We start from the raw sequence: 22,802 nt of genomic DNA, 5'->3' as shown, positions 1-22,802 counted from the left end.
TCATAAAGAGATCCTTGCGGTCCCGCTTGGTTTGGGGACCGTAGATGTTGATTAGCCGAAGCTCTTGTCCCTTCATGAGAACATCCAGGATCAGGCACCTCCCTATTTCTAATTCGATAACCCGTCGGCATTCAACCACTGCGGTAAAAAGTACCGCCACTCCGCTATATGGCTCGGCCGCAAGAGACCAGTAAGATGGACCAGACCTCCATTCTCTCCTTGCCTTATGCACAGCTGCCAAATTTGGCAGCCTGGTCTCTTGCAAAAACAAAATGTCAGCTTCAATGCGGCCGAGAAAATCAAAGGCCGCAAATCTAGCCATATCAGACTTAATGCTGGCAACATTAATGGATGCCGACGTCAACGGAGTGGGTGCCGCCATCATTGGTGATCAAGTTAGATGGCTTTCTTCTTCCCACCCCCCTTGCCACGTTTTTTGCTAATTGAAAGCAAATTGATTCTCCGCTGTCCATGTCACTATTTTGCTGCAGTCACCGTGTACACACATTTTTGCGGGTTTTCATCCTTTTTGTAAATTGTGTAGATAATAGATGTGAAAGCCGCTTCCGCTCTGCATCCATCCCTCTAATATAGAAATATGGACCATGCCACAAATCTGCAGATTATCCTATGTGTGTCTGCTGTTGAGCAGATTGCGGGCAAGGCAGCCTTAACCCCTCAAGTGCCAGCCTGTGCGTCCGTACGGTGACCTGCAGAGATTACGGATGTGACCCAGTCTCTCAGCTGCTTCCCAGTTAAGATGTCATTGCTCACTGAAGCCAGCCTGATGTTATATCGGAGATCAGGAGTCATTCCACTGTCACCTCTGCAGGTGCAATCACTGCTGCATTCCTCACTCATGTCGCCACCTGCATCCCCTCGTATCCTGAGCTAAATGTGCTCTGTAGAATTTACATCTTACGAGTTTTAGCAGGATCTGGATTGATTTTGTGCCTTTCTTGTATTATAGGATGGCTATTCATGTGAATATACCTCCTGCAATACTACATGCCCCCTGTGGCAGGTGCTACTGCAAGTGGGACATGGACACTGCGTCTCTTTCCTTAATATGAACACTTTGACTCCACAAGTAGAATAGTGAGTGCAGCTCTGGAGTATGATACAGGATGTAACTCGGGATCAGTACAGGATAAGTAATGTATGTACAGTGACTCCACCAGCAGAATAGTGAGTGCATCTCTGGAGAAGGTTGCGTGTGTGAGAGCTGTGCAAGATCCAGGGTGTGGTCACCAGTTAGTGCAAAACCTACCCAGCAAAGTCTTCAGGTGCTGGGCTTGCTCCAGCCATGGAGTCCTGGACCTCCTCTCTCCGGCTTCGGTCGGAGGGAGGACTGCACCCCAGGAGGGGAGAACATCTGGTCAGAGTGGCAGCAATGTCACCCTGACTCCCCTGGAGGAGCCCAAGAGGACTCGGAGCCAGAGGAAGAGAGTGGAGGACCATGCGGAAAAACAACGTTTGCAGGCAAGTTGGGCTGATCGCAAGGAGGGCGAGTCTGTAACGGATGTGGCAACCCGTATTGACAAATATGTGAAGGACTTTGGACATGTTGGGAGGCAGCCTAATAAATACAGGCAGGAGCTGCATGCTGCCCACTGTGATGCAGAGCGGGCCAGATCCCGCACCAGGAGATTGGCCATATCGCGGCAGATTGAAGCCTGTGAGGAGGCTATTGAGTTCTATGAAGAAGAAAGGGAAAGGATCCTGCAAGCAAGTGGGCCTTTCAAAGAGAAGCTCTTGAATGATGAAAGGTTCGGCAAAATAGCGTCAGTGAGCAGCGGTGGCATTAAAGAGCGCTCTGCCAGGCGCTCAAGCAGCAGCTCAGGAGAATCGGACGGTGCTCAGGATGGGCGAGCTGGGTGCTCTGGTGAGCAGCAATCGTCACTGCCAGGTGGGACTACTGGGCCCAGCATCCCAGCTGAACAGGTGTGCCCTCCCCCCCACGTCGGGTGAATCTGACCTGGAGGACTCTGATGACAGCTGCAGCAGCAGTGGAGAGGGGGCGCTAATAATGCGGCAGATTCAGCTGCAAGAGTCCCCAGAGAGGCTGCAGTCCTGCTATTTTGGAAAAGATTTGCCCCCGGAAACATCAAGCAAGAAGAAGAGGAAAAAGGAAAAAGCATATATGCAGGAGAAATTTATTTATGTTACCAAGCACTCTGGTTTGGCTGCAAAGTCAGACCAGGGTGGTAACCCTGAGCTCCTAGTCCCGTGCTCTGTGGTGGATCCGATGCAGGGGACTGGGGAAGAGAGGGTTAATGCGGCCCAAAACTCCAAGCCCGCTTGTGTTAGTAGTGGGAATGGAGGAGTAAAGTAGGTGGGGAAGAGCGTTGGGGAAGCAAAGAGTCGCGGCCAGTCCAGAGGTGCTTGTGCTGTTGGTCACGTCCCAGTGGGAGGGGGGCGTGATCCGGCACCAGGTCCCACCTGTGGTGGCTTAGCTGTCCCCCTTGTGTCCCTAAAGCGCCTTTCAGGTGCAGAGGGGGGCGCAGTGGGTGGTGGCTGGGTCTTCCGATCCTTCCACCCATGGTAAACATCCGCTTGTTGTGCGAAGTAAAGTTGAAGGAACTACAACTCCCAGAGTGGCTCAGGTGGGTGGAGCTACAGCCATCAAAACCAAGAAAAGTGTTGAAAGACCAGACACGGAAGCTGCTGGTGTGCATCTTCAGCCACCCACCAGAGGTGCCATGGACTTTCCCTCTGGACAGAAAGGACAAGATAAGGGTAAAGGTAAAATGGGTCCTGGTCCAGCAGCTAATGGAGATGTGAGTGCTGGTCCAGCAGCTAATGGAGATAACGAATGCAGCTGTTGGTACCCCTGTTTCCCCTGTCCCTGCTGCCCCTGCCCCTGTGGGGACCCTGGGAACTCCAGATGTCCCCGATTCCCTGGTTAGTATGTCATCTTGTGTACAGGTGGGTGGGGCTTCAGAGGGTAGTCAGGGGGTGGGTCAGGATCCAGTCGCCCCTCCAGCGGCGACAACATCTGGTAGAAGTAATGCCAATGTCGCCGCTGGAGGGAGGGAAGAGGCGTCCTCCTTGTCTTTGGGCTTTCGGGACGGCGTTCTGCAGCAGCGCCTCCTGGAGGCCTTGAGGAGAGGGGAGAGCTCGATGAATGTAGGGGGTAGAGTAGTGGATTTGTCTCTATGGATAGAGAGACATGGACTCGGTGCCTTCCGAGAGCAAAAGGGAGAGACCGTCTGGTCCCTGCCAACAACCGGGCAGGACCTTGGCCGTAGGAATGTGGCCCGTCTTCAGTGGAGAGGCGATGATGCATGCCCCTCAAGGAGTAAGGTGGTAGAGCTGCTGCTGAAGATGGGGTTCAGGGTGAATGACATCTATGCCCTGATCCATCCTTATGGCACGTCTGAGTTCGACATCAGCTTTGTTCGCCCAGAGGGCCTCGAGCTCTTTTGGGGGAACTACGAGTTGATGAAGGACGAGCCCGGCTGACGCGGTTTTGCTGCACAAGTGGTAACCCGCCAGACTGGAGTCAAGAGAGTGACCGTTGTGACTCATAACGAGTCCCTCTCTTGTTACGATATTATGACTTGGTTATGTCGTTATGGCGAAGTGGTAGACATGCCCAATAAGAACCGGGACGAACACGGCATCTGGTCTGGAGCCTGGACGTTTATGGTGAAACTAAAGCGTTCGGGGAACTCGGTGGCCCACATACCATCTGCGGCCTTCCTCGTTCGGGATTGTATCTTGGCCTTCTACCAGGGGCAACCAAAGTTTTGTCACAAGTGCGGCAACCCCACACATTTGATTGCCGCCTGGAAAGTCATCAAGTGCGCTCTGTGTGGCGAGGTAGGTCATCTTGCGGCATCTTGTGCAGAGATTAGGTGTCACATGTGTGGTGACCTCGGTCACCCATTCAGTCACTGTCCACGCTCTTTCGCCAATGCGGTTGTTGCCCCAGCGGAGGAGAGCCGTGAGGTTGCCTCTGCAGGAGAGGGGACCAGCAGAGGCGATGGAGCCCAGGAGCCAAGGAGGAACAAGCATGCTGGAGCTGCCAAGCTGAGGCGCCAAGAAAAGCGCAGAAGGAGCAGGGAGCTGGTGGAAACCCAGGTGGCAGGTGGGTCAATGCTGGCCCCTGCTCCGGATGCAAGTCATGTAGCTGAGGCTCCAGGGGACAGGGAATTGGATGAGGAGGTCAGGAGGATCAAAAGGGAGGCCAGAGGCAGGAAGGTAATACCAACTCTCCTTCTGTCGAGCTCTCCAATAGGTTCCAAACTCTCTCCTCTTCTTTGGAGGAGGCAGACAGTGAGATGCCTAGGACAAAGGTGAGGCTAACAGGGGGTGCTGTCTTCCTCTTGTGAGGGTTTAGTAACCTCCAAGGGGAGGGCTGGCCTGGAGCCCGGCGGCAAGGAGGACAGGGTCGAGGAGCCCCTTGCTATGGACCTTTCAATTTGCAAAAAACGTGGCAAGGGGTCATCCTCATACCGTGAGGAGAAGGGGGGTGGGAAGAAGAAAGCCATCTAACTTGATCACCAATGATGGCGGCACCCACTCCGTTGACGCTGGCATCCATTAATGTTGCTAGCATTAAGTCTGATATGGCTAGATTTGCGGCCTTTGATTTTCTGGGCCGCATTGAAGCCGACATTTTGTTTTTGCAAGAGACCAGGCTGCCAAATTTGGCAGCTGTGCATAAGGCAAGGAGAGAATGGAGGTCTGGTCCATCTTACTGGTCTCTTGCACCCGAGCCATATAGCGGAGTGGCGGTACTTTTTACCGCAGCGGTTGAATGCCGACGGGTTATCGAGTTAGAAATAGGGAGGTGCCTGATCCTGGATGTTCTCATAATGGGACAAAAGCTTCGGCTAATCAACATCTACAGTCCCCAAACCAAGCGGGACTGCAAGGATCTCTTTATGAGGATCAAGCCGTACCTTTTTACTAGTCGGCAGGTGATCTTTGGGGGTGACTTTAACGCAGTCACGAGGACCTGTGACAGGGGAGGCTCCCTAGGCAAGCTGACTTATGATAGCGTCGCGCTTAATAGCATAGCTAGTGAAGCTCACCTGGTGGATGTTCACATCCGGCACACCCCAGGCCACGCGGGTTTCACCTATTATAGAGGCGAGAGCAGGTCTAGAATAGATAGGTTTTATTTGAAGGAGGAAGCCATCTCTTCACCAGTTTCTGTTGTTGAGGTGGAATTCTCCGACCACTGTATGATTTTGTTTTCCCTGAATGTTGCAGAGACCCCCCGGATGGGTAGAGGCTTATGGAGGCTGAATTCATCACTCCTGGAGGAAGCAGAGATAAGATAGTCCTTTGAGGATTTTCTGCAGAACCAGGTACCATTACTGGATCTTTGTAGCAGTAAGTCAGAGTGGTGGGAGATGCTCAAGATCAGGGCGGCGAGGTTCTTCCGCCAGCTCTCTAGCCTCAGGAGCCTGAGTAAGTACCGTCTTTATCAGGGCCTGAGGAGGAAACTCGAACATCTCGTCTCGACTGGAGGTAGCTGAGAGGATAACTCCAGAGTGAAGTCTTTGCTCAAAGGGTGCCAGTAGAATAGGCACGCATCTTTGGTTTTTGAGAGGGACTTCGGGAAGTACCACTCGCCCGACCCTTACAGAAACTGCAAGATTTCAGTGAATCGTAAAGTTGTCACTGGACTGATCGACGGTACAGGATCTCTGAACAGGTCCAGATCAGGGATTCTGGAAGTCATCAGATCCTTCTACTCGCATCTTTTGAGAAAGAGGGATCTAGATCGAGATGTGATGTCGGCTTTCCTGGCTGAAGCTGTTTCTGAGCCAGGGGATGACATCTCCCTTAATGTTTTGACAGAGGACATCAACATAGAGGAAGTTAAACTGGCGATTGATGGGCTTGCGCTCAAAAAAATCGCCAGGACAGGATGGTCTAACATCCGAGTATTATAAGACCTTCAAGGACCTCTTGAGTCCCCTCTTGACTGAGGTAGTCAATGAGTGTCTTTCCTCAGGCACTCTGCCTAGGTCAATGAGGAGGTCGGCTTTGATCCTTCTGTCAAAGGGTAAAGACTCGAGCCGTATTGAGAACTGGTGTCCCGATAGTGCTTCTCAATATGGACAGGTAGGTTCTGGCAAAAGTGCTGTTTAATCGGCTGGTCAAGTTTGCACCCCGGCTCCTCTCGGGGGCCCAGCATTGCTCTGTTCCAGGCCGTAGCACCTTTAGTGCTGTTTTAGGTGTCCGGGAGGCAGTGAAGCAGGGTAGGGCTGGTCACTGGGAGGGGTACCTGCTGTCCTTGGATCAGGCCAAAGCGTTTGATCGGGTTAATCACGAGTACCTCTGGTCTGTTCTTCTGAGGTATGGCCTGCCAGTGGGGTTTGTCAATTGGCTCAGGACATTGTACGCGGGGGCTGAGACTTTCCCGCTAGTGAACGGTTGGGTCGGCCACCCATTTGATGTTGGGTCTGGCGTCCGTCAGGGTTGTCCTCTGAGCCCCTTGCTGTACGTGTTTACCATTGATCCTTTCCTTAGGAGGATTGATGGTGGGCCTATGGCGGGGGTTGGGATGGATCGGGCGGTGCCGGAAGCGCAGCGTACGCTGATGACGTCACCGTCTTTGTGTCCTCGAGGGGGGAGGCAGAGTACGTGATGGCAGAGGTGGATCGCTTCTCGGAAGCATCCAGGTCCGGCATCAACTGGGATAAGTGCGAAAGTCTCTGGTTAGGAAGGGGAGATCCTACATTTGGTCTCCTGGACACCTTTCCAGTGCCCCAGGACTCGGCTAAAGTTCTCGGCATCAAATTTGGCCGAGGAGATTACCCCATGCAAAATTGGGTGGTCAGGCTCGATGGTGCCACTCGGAAGGTGGCCCAGTGGAAGGGTTGGTCTTTGACCCTTTGGGAAAAGGTTAACCTGATCAAAACATACCTGCTCCCTTTATTCATCTACCTGGGCAGCGTATGCATTTTGCCAGAGCCTCTCTGGACCCGGGTCTACAACCTGTTCTTCCTAATGTTGTGGGGGAACAGGTTGAACCTAATTAGGAGAGATGTCACATATCGCACGAGGAGACTAGGGGGGTTATCTATGGTCAACCCTGTGGTGTTTCTCGTAAACACCTTTTGTTAAGATCAATATAGGCAACCTCTGGCAAGAGAGGGCTCCTCCGGGGGTATTCTCCTGTTGGGGATGGCTTTGGCCTTTCTTCCAGGAATGGGAGACAGGAGGGCGAGTGAAGGATCTTCGCACGCCGCATGGGCATCTTCCGGCTTACGCTACCGTGGTTCTGAAGATGATACGTCGGTGGGGTCTAGGGATGTGGGAGATCAGAACTCTGTCGAGAAAACTCCTCGATAAGAGGGTTCTGTTGACCCATTTCCAGAAGCCCTTGGCGCTCAAGGACTGCCCAAGTCGGGACCTGGAGGGAGGGTTGCGTTTATTGAATTCTGACAGGATCCCCTTGAAGTTTTGGGACTTGACTTGTCGCTGTTTCCACGGGAGACTGTATGTAAGGGGCAACTTGAAGAGCAGGCCACTGGTGGATAGGGGCTGCAACCGTCAGGAGTGCAGCAACGTGCTGGAAAACATGGAGCATTTCCTGCTTCAGTGTCCCTTTAATACAGAGGTGTACAATTGGGTGGGAGCCTCCATTGGTTGGCCCAGGTTGGCACGCCTCTCGTATGCGGAATGGGTCTATGGGGCATTCAGGGACCTTGGTGGCAGGGACCGGTGCACTTTATTCTTAGTCAGCCTAGTGGTCAGGTTTCACATTTGGAATGCACGGTGTTTAGTTTCGACGGAAGAGAATCCTCCCCGTGGATGAGGTGAATAGAAACCTCTTGGGTGACCTGGTGAAGGTGCACTCTCTGGATTATGAGAGGTTGGGCACGACTAAGGCCTCTCTCCTATGGAGAGGGTTTGTCTTTCGTTAGGGACAGTTTTCTTATTGTTAGGGTCTTTTTAGGGACAGAATAGGGAGAGGTAGGGACAGTTTCTATGAGGGTAATTTTTAGGGAAGGAGTAGGGACATTGTAGGGACAGATTAACTATAGGGATAGTTTTTCTCTATTTGGTCGGTGCCCGGCTTATCATATCCAGCCCTTGTGGAGGGCTGAGTGGGACACTAGTAGAGTTTTTGTTTTTGGTCAAACATAAAGTATGTACAGCTGCAAGTAACTGAACCTTAGGCTTTCGGGTATTAATATGTAGTGTTGGGTTGTAGTTATGTAGTATAAGAGATGTTATTTGTTTTGTTTTATATATATGGTTAGGGGTAATAGATAGGTTGGGTGGGGGTTTATTGGGGGGAGGGGGGGATTTATGCCTCAGCCGTAGCTTGACACGTCCTGGGCAATGAACATTGGGCACGGACTGTTGGTGCGGGCGTGGCCCTCAGGCTGCGGCGGGCAGGGCGTGTATTCTGGTGCAGCTTGGCTGGTCCTGGACATAGACATTGAGCACTGACTTGGGATGCAGGCGTGGCTCCCAGGCTGCACCATAGGGGTTTTGTTTGGGGTGTGTGGTGGTTTGGTCTGGTTATAGGGTTAGTTTAGGATTATGTAAGGTTCTATTCTTTAGGTGGTGGGCATCAAAAAAAAAAAAAAGGACCAAAAAAAGGGTATTGGGTTGTTCTTATAATTATTATTATTACTATTGCTTTTTGGTGTTAGTATTATTGTTATCTATATATATAAAATTGAATGTATGTCTGTCTGTCTGTCTGTTTGTCCTTTATGCGCTACTACACCATTCATCTGATCGCCATGAAACTTTGGGAAGTTGTTGAGTGCACTCCTGGGAAGATTATAGGCATAGTACAATTATGCTATGATAAATGGCGCGCGTGCGAGCGTCGTCGACAGTTACGCCCCCCCACGTAGATCGTTTGATTTCCATCACTGCCACTAATTCTCCCACTTCGTGATGTCGTAGAAACTTGAAATTTGGCACGACCATTGATTATGTCATAAATAGGTAAAGTTAATAGGTCCCAACTCAATTATTCAATTCTAAGCGCAAAAGAATTAGCGTCCAAATTTTACGTACGGAATCTAATTCTCTCACTTCCCAATGTCATAGAAACTTGAAATTTGACACGAGCATTGATTATGTCATAAATAGGAAAATGTAATGAGTCCAAACCTGATTATTCAATTCTAAGCGCCAAAGAATTAGCGTCCAAATTTTACGTATGGAATCTAATTCTCTCACTTCCCAATGTCATAGAAACTTGAAATTTAGAACGAGCATTGATTATCTCATAATTAGGAAAAGATAATGGGTCCCAACTCGATTATTCGATTCTAAGCGCAAAAGAATTAGCGTCCAAATTTTACGTACGGAATCTAATTTTCTCACTTCCTAATGTCATAGGAACATGAAATTTGGCACGAGCATTGATTATGTCATAAATAGCAAACGTTTAAGGGTCCAAGCTCGATTATTCAATTCTAAGCGCCAAATAATTAGCGTCCAAATTTTACGTACGGAATCTAATTTTCTCCCTTTCCAATGTCATAGAAACTTGAAATTTGCAACGAGCATTGATTATGTCATAAATAGGAAAATATAATGGGTCCCAACTCGATTATTCAATTCTAAGCGCAAAAGAATTAGCGTCCAAATTTTATGTACGGAATCTAATTTTCTCACTTCCTAATGTCATAGAAACTTGAAATTTGGCACGAGCATGGATTGTGTCATAAATAGGAAAAGCTAATAGGTCCCAACTAGATTATTCAATTCTAAGCGCAAAAGAATTAGCGTCCAAATTTTACGTACGGAATCTAATTTTCTCGCTTCCCAATGTAATAGAAACTTGAAATTTGGCACAAGCATTGATTATGTCATAAATAGGAAAAGTTAATAGGTCCCAACTCAATTATTCAATTCTAAGCGCAAAATAATTAGCGTCCAAATTTTACGTACGGAATCTAATTCTCTCACTTCCTGATGTCATCTATTTATATGAAAAATGAATGTATGTCTGTCTGTCCTTTTTGCACTACTACACCATTCATCTAATCGCCATGAAACTTTGGGAAGTTGTTGAGTACACTCCTGGGAAGATTACTGGCATAGTACAACTATCCTGCGAGCATCGTCGACAGTTATGCCCCCCAGACAAAGATCGTTTGATTTCCATCTCAAGCACAAAAGCAAAAGGCATTACGAGCAACGGGAGGCGTGTTCAACTACAAAATGATGCATCCGCCGAACGTTTCGCAAGACAACTGCTGGATATTGAGAATGCTGAGGTAAAATGAAAGCTGTGATCTGATTGGTTGCTATTTCTTATACTGCTGAGGTAACATGAAAGCTGTGCTGTGATTGGTTGCTATATATTATCCCGCTGAGATAACATGAAAGCTGTGCTGTGATTGGTTGCTATATATTATACTGCTGAGGTAACATGAAAGCTGCTGTGCTGTGATTGGTTGTTATATATTACACCGCTGAGGTAACTTGAAAGCTGCGCTGTGATTGGTTGTTATCTAGATATATAAAAATGAATGTGTGTATGTATGTCTGTCTTCGCGGCAACGCGCGACGGGTACGCTAGTTATTATATAATTGTTTTGGCGTGCAATTTCGGTTATTAGTCAAGTTTTCTTTCTTATTTTTTGGGATATTAGGCTGGATCCTGTGAGTTATGGATATGTTTTCTTACATGTGGGTTTATTGTTATATGTAGTATGTAGCGTATATGTATTGGTGAGTATGAGTGAGTGTAGTTTTGGAGTGTAGGTTGGTGTAGTGTGCTGTATATATTATTTGGACCAGATGGGCCTTTTGCTTTTGTCCATTTGTCCTGAAGTAAGGCAAAGTACAGTTAATACAAGTGATAATTTGTTTTTGTTTTATGTTTATGTCTTATGCCAAGTGAGCGATATTTATGTTCCGTTTATTGTTATGTTTTTCACTTTTATTATAAAAACTAGCGTACCCGTTGCCGCGAAGACAGACATACATACACACATTCGTTTTTATATATCTAGATAACAACCAATCACAGCGCAGCTTTCAAGTTACCTCAGCGGTGTAATATATAACAACCAATCACAGCACAGCAGCTTTCATGTTACCTCAGCAGTATAATATATAGCAACCAATCACAGCACAGCTTTCATGTTACCTCAGCGGGATAATATATAGCAACCAATCACAGCACAGCTTTCATGTTACCTCAGCAGTATAAGAAATAGCAAGCAATCAGAGCACAGCTTTCATTTTACCTCAGCATTCTCAATATCCAGTAATTGTCTTGCAAAATGTTCGGCGGATGCATCATTTTGTAGTTGAACACGCCTCCCGTTGCTCGTAATGCCTTTTGCTTTTGTGCTTGAGATGGAAATCAAACGATCTTTTTCTGGGGGGCATAACTGTCGACGATGCTCGCAGGATAGTTGTACTATGCCAGTAATCTTCCCAGGAGTGTACTCAACAACTTCCCAAAGTTTCATGGCGATAAGATGAATGGTGTAGTAGCGCAAAAAGGACAGACAGACATACATTCCTTTTTTATATAAATAGATGACATCAGGAAGTGAGAGAATTAGATTCTGTACGTAAAATTTGGACGCTAATTATTTTGCGCTTAGAATTGAATAATTGAGTTGGGACCTATTAACTTTTCCTATTTATGACATAATCCATGCTCGTGCCAAATTTCAAGTTTCTATGACATTAGGAAGTGGGAAAATTAGATTCCGTACATAAAATTTGGACGCTAATTCTTTTGCGCTTAGAATTGAATAATCGAGTTGGGACCCATTATATTTTCCTATTTATGACATAATCAATGCTCGTTGCAAATTTCAAGTTTCTATGACATTGGAAAGGGAGAAAATTAGATTCCGTACGTAAAATTTGGACGCTAATTATTTGGCGCTTAGAATTGAATAATCGAGCTGGGACCCTTAAACGTTTGCTATTTATGACATAATCAATGCTCGTGCCAAATTTCATGTTCCTATGACATTAGGAAGTGAGAAAATTAGATTCCGTACGTAAAATTTGGACGCTAATTCTTTTGCGCTTAGAATTGAATAATCGAGTTGGGACCCATTATCTTTTCCTAATTATGACATAATCAATGCTCGTTCTAAATTTCAAGTTTCTATGACATTGGGAAGTGAGAGAATTAGATTCCATACGTAAAATCTGGACGCTAATTCTTTTGCGCTTAGAATTGAATAATTGAGTTGGGACCTATTAACTTTACCTATTTATGACATAATCAATGGTCGTGCCAAATTTCAAGTTTCTACGACATCACGAAGTGGGAGAATTAGTGGCAGTGATGGAAATCAAACGATCTACGTGGGGGGGCGTAACTGTCGACGACGCTCGCACGCGCGCCATTTATCATAGCATAATTGTACTATGCCTATAATCTTCCCAGGAGTGCACTCAACAACTTCCCAAAGTTTCATGGCGATCAGATGAATGGTGTAGTAGCGCATAAAGGACAAACAGACAGACAGACAGACAGATTCAATCTATATATATAAAATTGAATGTATGTCTGTCTGTCTGTCTGTTTGTCCTTTATGCGCTACTACACCATTCATCTGATCGCCATGAAACTTTGGGAAGTTGTTGAGTGCACTCCTGGGAAGATTATAGGCATAGTACAAGTATGCTATGATAAATGGCGCGCGTGCGAGCGTCGTCGACAGTTACGCCCCCCCACGTAGATCGTTTGATTTCCATCACTGCCACTAATTCTCCCACTTCGTGATGTCGTAGAAACTTGAAATTTGGCACGACCATTGATTGTCATAAATAGGTAAAGTTAATAGGTCCCAACTCAATTATTCAATTCTAAGCGCAAAAGAATTAGCGTCCAAATTTTACGTACGGAATCTAATTCTCTCACTTCCCAATGTCATAGAAACTTGAAATTTGACACGAGCATTGATTATGTCATAAATAGGAAAATGTAATGAGTCCAAACCTGATTATTCAATTCTAAGCGCCAAAGAATTAGCGTCCAAATTTTACGTATGGAATCTAATTCTCTCACTTCCCAATGTCATAGAAACTTGAAATTTAGAACGAGCATTGATTATGTCATAATTAGGAAAAGATAATGGGTCCCAACTCGATTATTCGATTCTAAGCGCAAAAGAATTAGCGTCCAAATTTTACGTACGGAATCTAATTTTCTCACTTCCTAATGTCATAGGAACATGAAATTTGGCACGAGCATTGATTATGTCAAAAATAGCAAACGTTTAAGGGTCCCAGCTCGATTATTCAATTCTAAGCGCCAAATAATTAGCGTCCAAATTTTACGTGCGGAATCTAATTTTCTCCCTTTCCAATGTCATAGAAACTTGAAATTTGCAACGAGCATTGATTATGTCATAAATAGGAAAATATAATGGGTCCCAACTCGATTATTCAATTCTAAGCGCAAAAGAATTAGCATCCAAATTTTATGTACGGAATCTAATTTTCTCACTTCCTAATGTCATAGAAACTTGAAATTTGGCACGAGCATGGATTATGTCATAAATAGGAAAAGCTAATAGGTCCCAACTAGATTATTCAATTCTAAGCGCAAAATAATTAGCGTCCAAATTTTACGTACGGAATCTAATTCTCTCACTTCCTGATGTCATCTATTTATATAAAAAAGGAATGTATGTCTGTCTGTCCTTTTTGCGCTACTACACCATTCATCTAATCGCCATGAAACTTTGGGAAGTTGTTGAGTACACTCCTGGGAAGATTACTGGCATAGTACAACTATCCTGCGAGCATTGTCGACAGTTATGCCCCCCAGACAAAGATCGTTTGATTTCCATCTCAAGCACAAAAGCAAAAGGCATTACGAGCAACGGGAGGCGTGTTCAACTACAAAATGATGCATCCGCCGAACGTTTCGCAAGACAATTGCTGGATATTGAGAATGCTGAGGTAAAATGAAAGCTGTGATCTGATTGGTTGCTATTTCTTATACTGCTGAGGTAACATGAAAGCTGTGCTGTGATTGGTTGCTATATATTATCCCGCTGAGGTAACATGAAAGCTGTGCTGTGATTGGTTGCTATATATTATACTGCTGAGGTAACATGAAAGCTGCTGTGCTGTGATTGGTTGTTATATATTACACCGCTGAGGTAACTTGAAAGCTGCGCTGTGATTGGTTGTTATCTAGATATATAAAAATGAATGTGTGTATGTATGTCTGTCTTCGCGGCAACGCGCGACGGGTACGCTAGTTTTATATATACAGAAGATCTACAGGATGTAACTCCGGAACTGTACAGGGTAATTAATGTATGTACACAGTGACTCCACCAGCAGAATAGTGAGTTTAGATCTGAGGTGTAAAACAGATTCGGACTCAGGACCAGCACAGGATAAGTAAGGCCGGTGGCACATAAACGGATTTGCATTGCGGAATCCGCAGTCGGTGTCTGCAACGAGGATCTGCAGCTAATACCGTTCAGAACATGCTATGCAAAATCGCTTTTTCCTACACACTTGTGGAAACGACTTGCAGTATGTTCTATTTTTCTATGGGCTCAGCGTGAACGGCTTCCATTGAAGTCAATGGAAGCTGTCTGACCCGCAGCCCATACGCAATTAACATTGCGGATAGGTTTTAGGTACCCGCATCATTGCCTAGCGATGGCGCAGGAAAAACACTGATTTTTAAAAAAAAATCTGTACTGCACATGACCGGCTGTGAGCGTCCGCGGTGATCCGCAATACAGAATTCAACAGGGTCACTGGCCACGGTCGGAGCTGGATTCCGCTGCGGGCTCCCGCATGCGGAATTCGACCTGTTCGCGTGCTGCTGGCCTAATGTATGTACATAGTGACTCCACCAGCAGAATAGTGAGTGCAGCGCATGAGCCTTCTACCCTTTCACAGTCTCATCCTCTGCTTCCTGTGCTCGTTCTCCCTCGTCACATTGTCTCTGTACATTGGCAGGACAGAAAGCAGCTGATTTGAGGTCATTGCTTTGGTTTTAGGGCTTGGAGAGAGCCGGGCACCATTTTGCTTATTGTCAGATGCCGCAGGTCTTCCAACCCTCGCCCCACAGCACAGCTCATCTTCATGAAGGCAGAGGTGACCTACATAACACGCAGCAACCTACAGGCACTGCTCAATGAAGCCAATTAGCAGTGTACTCACGCACACAGAACTCATACATATACAGAGCAGGCGGCAACAAATACTAATGGGCTTGCAGCAAACATCACCTATAGAACCACGTGTGGGCCTATAGAAGGAGATGGGGTCACTGGATGAATACCAGGGGTGACCGTTTATATGCAGCATCCCAAGTTCGGAGCATTATCATGAAGTATTTAGGTCCTGGTAGAAGAGCCGGAGCTCCATCTACTGATGATGTCACTTACTGCTGTACTGTATATGATGACATCATGCATCGTATGGGCCTACAGAATGGGATGGGGTCTCTGGATGAGATGGGGGTCTCTGGATGAATACCAGGGGTGACCTTTTGTATGCAGCATCCCAAGTTAGGGGGATTATCATGAAGGATTTAGGTCCTGGTGGAAGAGCCGGAGCTCCATCTACTGATCTGTTATTTATCAGTCGCTGTGGATACTAATTTGTTTATATAGTGGATCTTCTGTCCGACACGTGGCTGGCGCTATGTGTGATGTTTGTAAAAGTTCTGTTACCCCCCCTATTACTCACTGCTGTGCTGTATATGATGACATCATGCTGTATCTGATCTCTGTACACTAGAATAGTATATAGTGTTATCAGTTCTGCTTCTCCTTTTTATTCCACAGCAAGACTCAAAAAGCGGAGATATAAGGAGCTGTTTGTTGGGGTCCTGGCATGGTAGAGCGGCTTTGGAGGAAACAACGTGGTCGCAGAGGATTTCCTCCCTCTGACGATATAAGCGGCTTTGTACGATTGGCAGTCAGAAACAGATTTGTGTGACCCTGTGGAAGGGGTATTATATCACCGGTGACTACTGTATCCTCTCCGTGTCACAGGCAGCAGCGCGGAACGGTATTCTGCGAAGACCCCACAAACGGCTCCTCATATCTCAGCCTCCTGGATGGAGATGAGGGGTGACTGCAGTCACAGCTGATACTATATTTGATTATATCTATAGATATTGTTTGGAGGGGGGCCTATTTATGCTGCCTGAGGGGAAATGTAAAATGGTGCCCTCTCCTGCAAAAACAAAACCACGCATTTTACAGTCATTGAAAGCACCAATACACAAGATAGCCAACACTTATTTGAACCTTTGAGACTTATCTGAAATTACAGAGTAATATTGCCCCCAGTAGTGGCCCCGATACTAAGTTTCCTCCCTAATGGCCCCAATAGTGGTAGTGCCTGCCTTATTAGTACCAGGAGTAATAGTGACTCCATTTGTGGCGCCTGTAGTAATAATGACACCATTAGTGTCCCCAGTAGCAACACTAGCCCCAATAGTAAGTGTTCCCCCTTAGTGGCCCCAACAGTAATAGTGACACAATTGGTGGCCCCAGTAGTGGCCCCAATAGTAAGTACCCCTCTTAGTGGTCCCAGTGCTTCCAGTAGTCGTCCCTCTTAGTAGCCCAAGTAGGAATAGTGACACAATTAGTGGCCCTAACAGTAAGCGCCCCCCTTAGTGGCCCCAGTGCCGCCAGTAGTAATAGTGACCCCATTAGTGGCCCCAGTAGTAATATGGCCAGTATAGAACAAACACTGGCCAGGCTGGTGACAAACCCCCCGCTGCCCCTCTCAGGTCCTGCAGCCTGCCCCTGAGGCAGTAGGCTTAGCTCGCCTTACGGTAAAGGTGCTCCTGACTGGCGAGCATTCCTGCAGATCTTATATCAGAGAAGCTTACACTCTACAGACAAGAACCCAACTCTCTGCCCGATGCAGACGGTGATATCTTCTTTGCACATATGACATGTTATGAGATTATGCAGATCTGTTATTTATCAGCCGCTGCAGATACTAATCTGTTTATATAGTGGATCTTCTGTCCGACACGCAGCTGGCGCTATGTGTGATGTCTGTAAAAATTCTGTTACTCCCCCCCTCCCCCCCCCCCCCCCCACACCTCAATAGTAAATAATAAGATGTTGCATCTAAATAACCCTGGAAATAACGTCAGTGTCATATGCGAACAAATGTTGCATGTTGTTATAAAGTTGTTGCATCCTTAAATAGGTCTAGACAAGTGGAGTCACCTCTGATACCATCCATCTGCTAGAGTGATACTGCCACAGATTTTGCAACTTTGAAAACTCCACCCAAATCCCACCACCTATTCTAGACATGTGGACTGAGAGCCGTACAACCGCAAATAGTCACTAAATTTTTGACCAAATTCCTACTTTTCCCCAATATACACCATAAATCTAAAGAAATTATAGAAAAATCTATCTATCTATCCCTCCCATCCTCAGTAACAGCCCAATATACTCTCATCCTTGTAGACATCTGTATCTCCACCACATAGAAAGTATCAGTGACCCTCGTCATTGCTCCCTCCTGTCCTCCTCGCCTCATCATGAATATTCGCCTATCTCTGCTCCTAGTAATCATCTATTAATCACTTCTATCCTTCCAGACATTCACACCGCACTCACTGCACACGATGCCACTGACGGTCACACTGCGGGTCATCAGCATTGGCGCAGCTGGAGAGGTACCTGCTGTGTTGTGCCTCAGTGATGCTGTGTTACCTCCTGCGTTGCGGTCACTTGTGCTCTGTGGCGGCTACGGATGGGTGTGTAGACCACCCGCTGCCAACTAGGTTTAATTTCCTGCTGGGGGCATAATCTCCTGGCAAAATACGGCTCAAGTCTTAATCTGTCCTTCTCATTTCAGAGAGGGTGGGGGGCACCCCTAATCTGTGAGGGGAAAGGTGCCCGCTGTATGTAACCCATCTGCTGCCAGCCTCAGCGTAGTGCAGGGGTATACTATCATATCTGTGTATTAGGGATATATGGCTGCTTGGGGTTTTTTGCCTTCCTCTGGACCAACAAGGGTGGGGGATGAATCAGGCTGAACTAGATGGACATTGTCTTCAGTCAGCCTAACCTACTATGTTACTATGTTGGGAGAGGTCGGGGTCCTGATGTCTGTCTATTACGAAGGGTTGGGGGTCCTGATGTCCATGTATTAGGAGGGGTCGGGGATCCTGATGTCTGTATATTAGAAGTCGGGGGTCCTGATGTCTGTGTATTAGGAGAGGTTGGGGGTCCTGATGTCTGTGTATTTGAAGGAGTTGGAGTCCTGATGTCTGTGTATTAGGAGGGTTCGAGGGTCCTGATGTCTGTGTATTAGGAGAAGTAGGGGGTCCTGATGTCTGTGCATTAGGAGGATCAGGGGTCCTGCTTTCTGTGTATTAGGAGAAGTTGGGGGTCCTGATGTCTATTTTAGGAGGGGTCGGAGGTCCTGCTGTCTGTGTATTAGGAAAGATTGGGGGTCCTGATGTCTGTGTATTAGGAGGGGGTCGGTGTTCCTGCTGTCTGTGTATTAGGAGGGGGTCGGTGTTCCTGCTGTCTGTGTATTAGGAGGGGGTCGGTGTTCCTGCTGTCTGTGTATTAGGAGGGGGTCGGTGTTCCTGCTGTCTGTGTATTAGAAGAGGTCGGGGGTCCCAATGTCTGTATTAGTAGGGGTCGGGGGTCCTGCAGTCTGTGTATTAGGAGAGGTTGGGGTCCTAATGTCTATGTATTAGGAGGGGGTCGGGGGTCCTGCTGTCTGTGTATTAGAAGAGGTCGGCGGTCCTGCTGTTTGTGTATTAGGAGAGGTCGGGGGTCCTGATGTCAGTGTATTAGGAGAGGTTAGGGTTCCTGATGTCTATGTATTGGGAGAGTTCACAGGTCCTGATGTTTGTGTTTTAGGAGGGGTCGGGGGTCCTAATGTCTGTGTATTAGGAGAGGTCGGGGTTCCTGATGTCTGTGTATTAGGAGAGGTCAGGGGTCCTGATATCTGTGTATTAGAAGAGGTCGGGGTTCCTGATGTCTGTGTATTAGGACAGGTCAGGGGTCCTGATATCTGTGTATTAGAAGAGGTCGGGGGTCCTGATATCTGTGTATTAGAAGAGGTCGGGAGTCCTGATGTCTGTGTATTAGAAGACGTCGGGGGTCCTGATATCTGTGTATTACGAGGGGTCGGGGGTCCTGATGTCTGTGTATTTGGAGGGTGTTTAAGGTCTGTGTATTAGGAGAGGTGGGGGTCCCGATATCTGTGTATTAGGAGAGGTCGGCGGTCCTGCTGTTTGTGTATTAGGAGAGGTCGGGGGTCCTGATGTCAGTGTATTAGGAGAGGTTAGGGTTCCTGATGTCTATGTATTGGGAGAGTTCACAGGTCCTGATGTTTGTGTTTTAGGAGCTGTAGGGGCTTCTGATGTCTGTGTTTTAGGAGGGGTCGGGGGTCCTAATGTCTGTGTATTAGGAGAGGTCGGGGTTCCTGATGTCTGTGTATTAGGAGAGGTCAGGGGTCCTGATATCTGTGTATTAGAAGAGGTCGGGGTTCCTGATGTCTGTGTATTAGGACAGGTCAGGGGTCCTGATATCTGTGTATTAGAAGAGGTCGGGGGTCCTGATATCTGTGTATTAGAAGAGGTCGGGAGTCCTGATGTCTGTGTATTAGAAGACGTCGGGGGTCCTGATATCTGTGTATTACGAGGGGTCGGGGGTCCTGATGTCTGTGTATTTGGAGGGTGTTTAAGGTCTGTGTATTAGGAGAGGTGGGGGTCCCGATATCTGTGTGTTAGGAGAGGTCGGGGTCCCGATGTCTGTGTATTAGGCAAAGTCGGGGTCCCGATGTCTGTGTATTAGGCAAAGTCGGGGTCCCGATGTCTGTGTATTAGGCAAAGTCGGGGTCCCGATGTCTGTGTATTAGGCAAAGTCGGGGTCTGTGTATTAGTCTCTTTCTATATGGCTGGTGCTATTTGCACAGTGTCACTGGTCTATTGAATAGAGCAGTCACATCTGATCTCTTTCATTGGTTACTTGATCCTGCAGATTTAGTCTGTTATTGCATTGTTAGTAATGACAACATGATACGTGATGTCCGGGTGATACGTGATACTCTATGACTGCGCCGTCGCTTCTGTATTCTCCCTGATGTTATTGCCTTGTGTCCGGCACATTGTGGGTTCTTTATTTTCCGCCTCTGCTTCTGTTTTCCAGGACTGATTATTGGGGATTTAGCGAGTTACAGGATCTATTTCCTATAATGGATGCTTCTCTGTTTTCTTTTATTAGCCTTTCCAGTACTCGGCTTTGGACCGATATTGTACCACTTTCTATTTGACCGCCATTGCTATTGCAGTCTGGCCACATGTGCCTGAGATTACTCATTCCAATTCTGGGGAGATGGGGATGGATTGCACTTCAATCCAATTGTCCTGTAAGCAGAACCTGCATGCTTATGAAGGACTACAAGTGCCAGAACACCCTGCATGTTGGGAGGATTAGAGGCCGGTTTGTAGCCTGCAGTAAAGTGACCAGACGTCCCGATTTAGGCAGGACAGTACCGCTTTGGGACCCTGTGTCCCACCTTCCTCAGGTTTCCAAGCGGGTTAGACATTTGTCCTGCTTTTGGGACGCGGGGTCACCATGAAGCCAATTACCAGCCGGGCTGCCGTAGCTCCCCGGCTAGTAATCACTCTGAGGCGCTGCTGCGGGAGAAACACACTAATGGAAGTGTGTGCACCCGGGATCCTCCTCCCCTGACCTCTCCTCCTTGGTTCCACAGGAGGAGAGGAGTTGAGGTGCTCACACTTCCATTAGTGTGTCCATTCCGCAGCAGCGCAGAGTGAAAGAGCAGTAGTGCTCTGAAGGCAAGAAGGAGGTAAGTATATTGGTCTCGTGGGGAAGCTCTATTACTACCGGCGCTACTGTGGGACGGTCACTGTTACTACTGGAGTCGATATAGGGGACACATATTAGTAATGGTGTCCCCTATGTCAGCCTCACTAGTAATAGTATTACTACTGAGGCCACTGTGGCTGTCAGCGCTCACTGGCTTCCGTTTCCCAGCAGTCTGGTCAGGTGAGGCCACTACTGGCCGCTGGGAACCAGAAGCTGGGGGACGCTGATGGCGGGTAGCCTTCAGAGGAGGCGAGGGCAGCGCCGCATAGTATGAAATCAGCTGCAAGAACCAATGGTACTGATTTTGACATTTGCAGAAATGCTGCAGAATTTGCTTCCCTTCTTTCTTTGAAACGTCCCTGCACTTTTTATAACGGCAGAGGTAAAATCATATGCTGTTAAAAGCCCCGCCCTCTGACCGCACCCCTTTGCACCGCTTTGACCCTGGGAAAATCTGTTCACCTTACTGCAGTATATGCCTTATGTCAAGTGTCAGGCTTGTTACGTCTACGAGACCACCAAGTGTCACAAAGGACTCCAAATTTCAGAATTCTATGCGTTTATATCCGGAATTTGTAAATTTTATGGCACAAAATGAATTCTGTCCACATAATGCAGCCACCAAAATACCTTTTACAAAACAACATTTCTGCCATGAAGTCTTTGTCAAAAAACAATCTGGCCCCTAGAAGTTTACTGGAAAACTCGGCATGCTGTTCCATCTCAGGCAGATATACAAATGATGAGAGTTTTGGTGATTAAATGCATGATCTTGTCCCCCATTGACCAGACAGGGGTGTTGGGACCAGTGGATATGTGAGGGCACACAAAGTGACCGGGCTCAGGATGCCCCCCACAGGCCACCTGTATGGAGGAGCGTCTGATCATCCAGCAAGCACCAGCAGCTCCAACTGCTCCGTTGTCTGCCATCCAGACTCAGGGGGCACCATTGTTACACCCCTATGTCTGTCAGAACGGTTTCCCTGCACTTGGCTGTAGGGGATTTGGTCTCGTGGCCCCCATTACATGTACAGCCTCTGACCCCCACAGTCGCCTCCGTTTGCAGGGGTGTCGTGAACGATGAAACTGGATGCTACGGAGGTTAACCGGGTTGTCTTCAGCAATTAATACAAGTTTAGTTGGGCGCTGACAACAGCCGTGTTCGTGTCTGGGTGTCTCACCTCGGGGTGAGCGCCTCAATCCTGCCTTTGCTGTGGAGCGGCACACTGCCCCCTGCTGGTGTGATGGTCTGGGGGGGACCATCGCATAAGACAGTCGGTCACCCCTAGTAGTGGTACGAGGGACAATGACAGCTCAGCTATATGTTTAGGACATCTTGCAGCCACATGTGTTCCTGTCATGGTGGCTTACAGAAGGATAATGCTTCGCCGCACACACAAGGGGGTCACAGGAAGCCCCCACAACATCGTCACACATCCGTGGCCCCCCTGTCACCAGATTTATCACCAATACAACATGTATAGGACCATCTGGGACGCCAACTTCCACAGTCTACAAGTTTGTACAATCTAGAGGCTCAGTTACAGCAAATGTGGAGAGATATGCCGCAGAACCTGTATGCCTCCATGCCCGCCCGTATCACATCTTGTATCCAAGCTAGAGGCGGTACAACAGGGTACTAGAGCCTCCATGCCCACCCACATCACATCCTGTATCCAAGCTAGAGGCAACCCAACAGGCTACTAGAGCCTCCATGCCCGCCTGTATCGCATCTTGTAACCAAGCTAGAGGTTGTACAACAGGGTACTAGAGCCTCCATGCCTATATATATATATTTTTTTTTTATTATTATTTTTTTTTTGCCTTCTAGGGGAGGGATTGGTTTTGACAGTGAGTGTACTACTTTGTGTGACACGATGAAGTTTTCTATCTACCAAACATATTTAGCGTTTCTTTTCTCCTCCTATCACAAACCTGCGCCCCAAAAGGTCACATAAATGAGACAAAGCGGTAGAATCCCAGCGAGGACATGAGAGAGTTGTGTATCAATAA

At 47.4% G+C, this 22,802-nt stretch overlaps 2 protein-coding genes across 3 annotated transcripts in view; one reads left to right on the top strand and one right to left on the bottom strand.

Annotated features, from left to right (window-relative positions):
* The window catches only part of CACNA2D4 (calcium voltage-gated channel auxiliary subunit alpha2delta 4), a 251,480-nt gene that overhangs the window by 193,957 nt on the left and 34,721 nt on the right, over positions 1-22,802 (top strand). The window lies entirely within an intron of this gene.
* Positions 1-22,802, bottom strand: part of LRTM2 (leucine rich repeats and transmembrane domains 2) — a 61,062-nt gene that overhangs the window by 25,449 nt on the left and 12,811 nt on the right. The gene's annotated exons all lie outside the window — the stretch shown is intronic.

The sequence above is a fragment of the Eleutherodactylus coqui genome, chromosome 2, assembly GCF_035609145.1.
Source record: "Eleutherodactylus coqui strain aEleCoq1 chromosome 2, aEleCoq1.hap1, whole genome shotgun sequence".
In the NCBI taxonomy this organism is placed as follows: Eukaryota; Metazoa; Chordata; class Amphibia; order Anura; family Eleutherodactylidae; genus Eleutherodactylus; species Eleutherodactylus coqui.
Note: the sequence above shows the minus strand (reverse complement) of the source record. Positions and strands in the feature narration are given on the sequence as shown.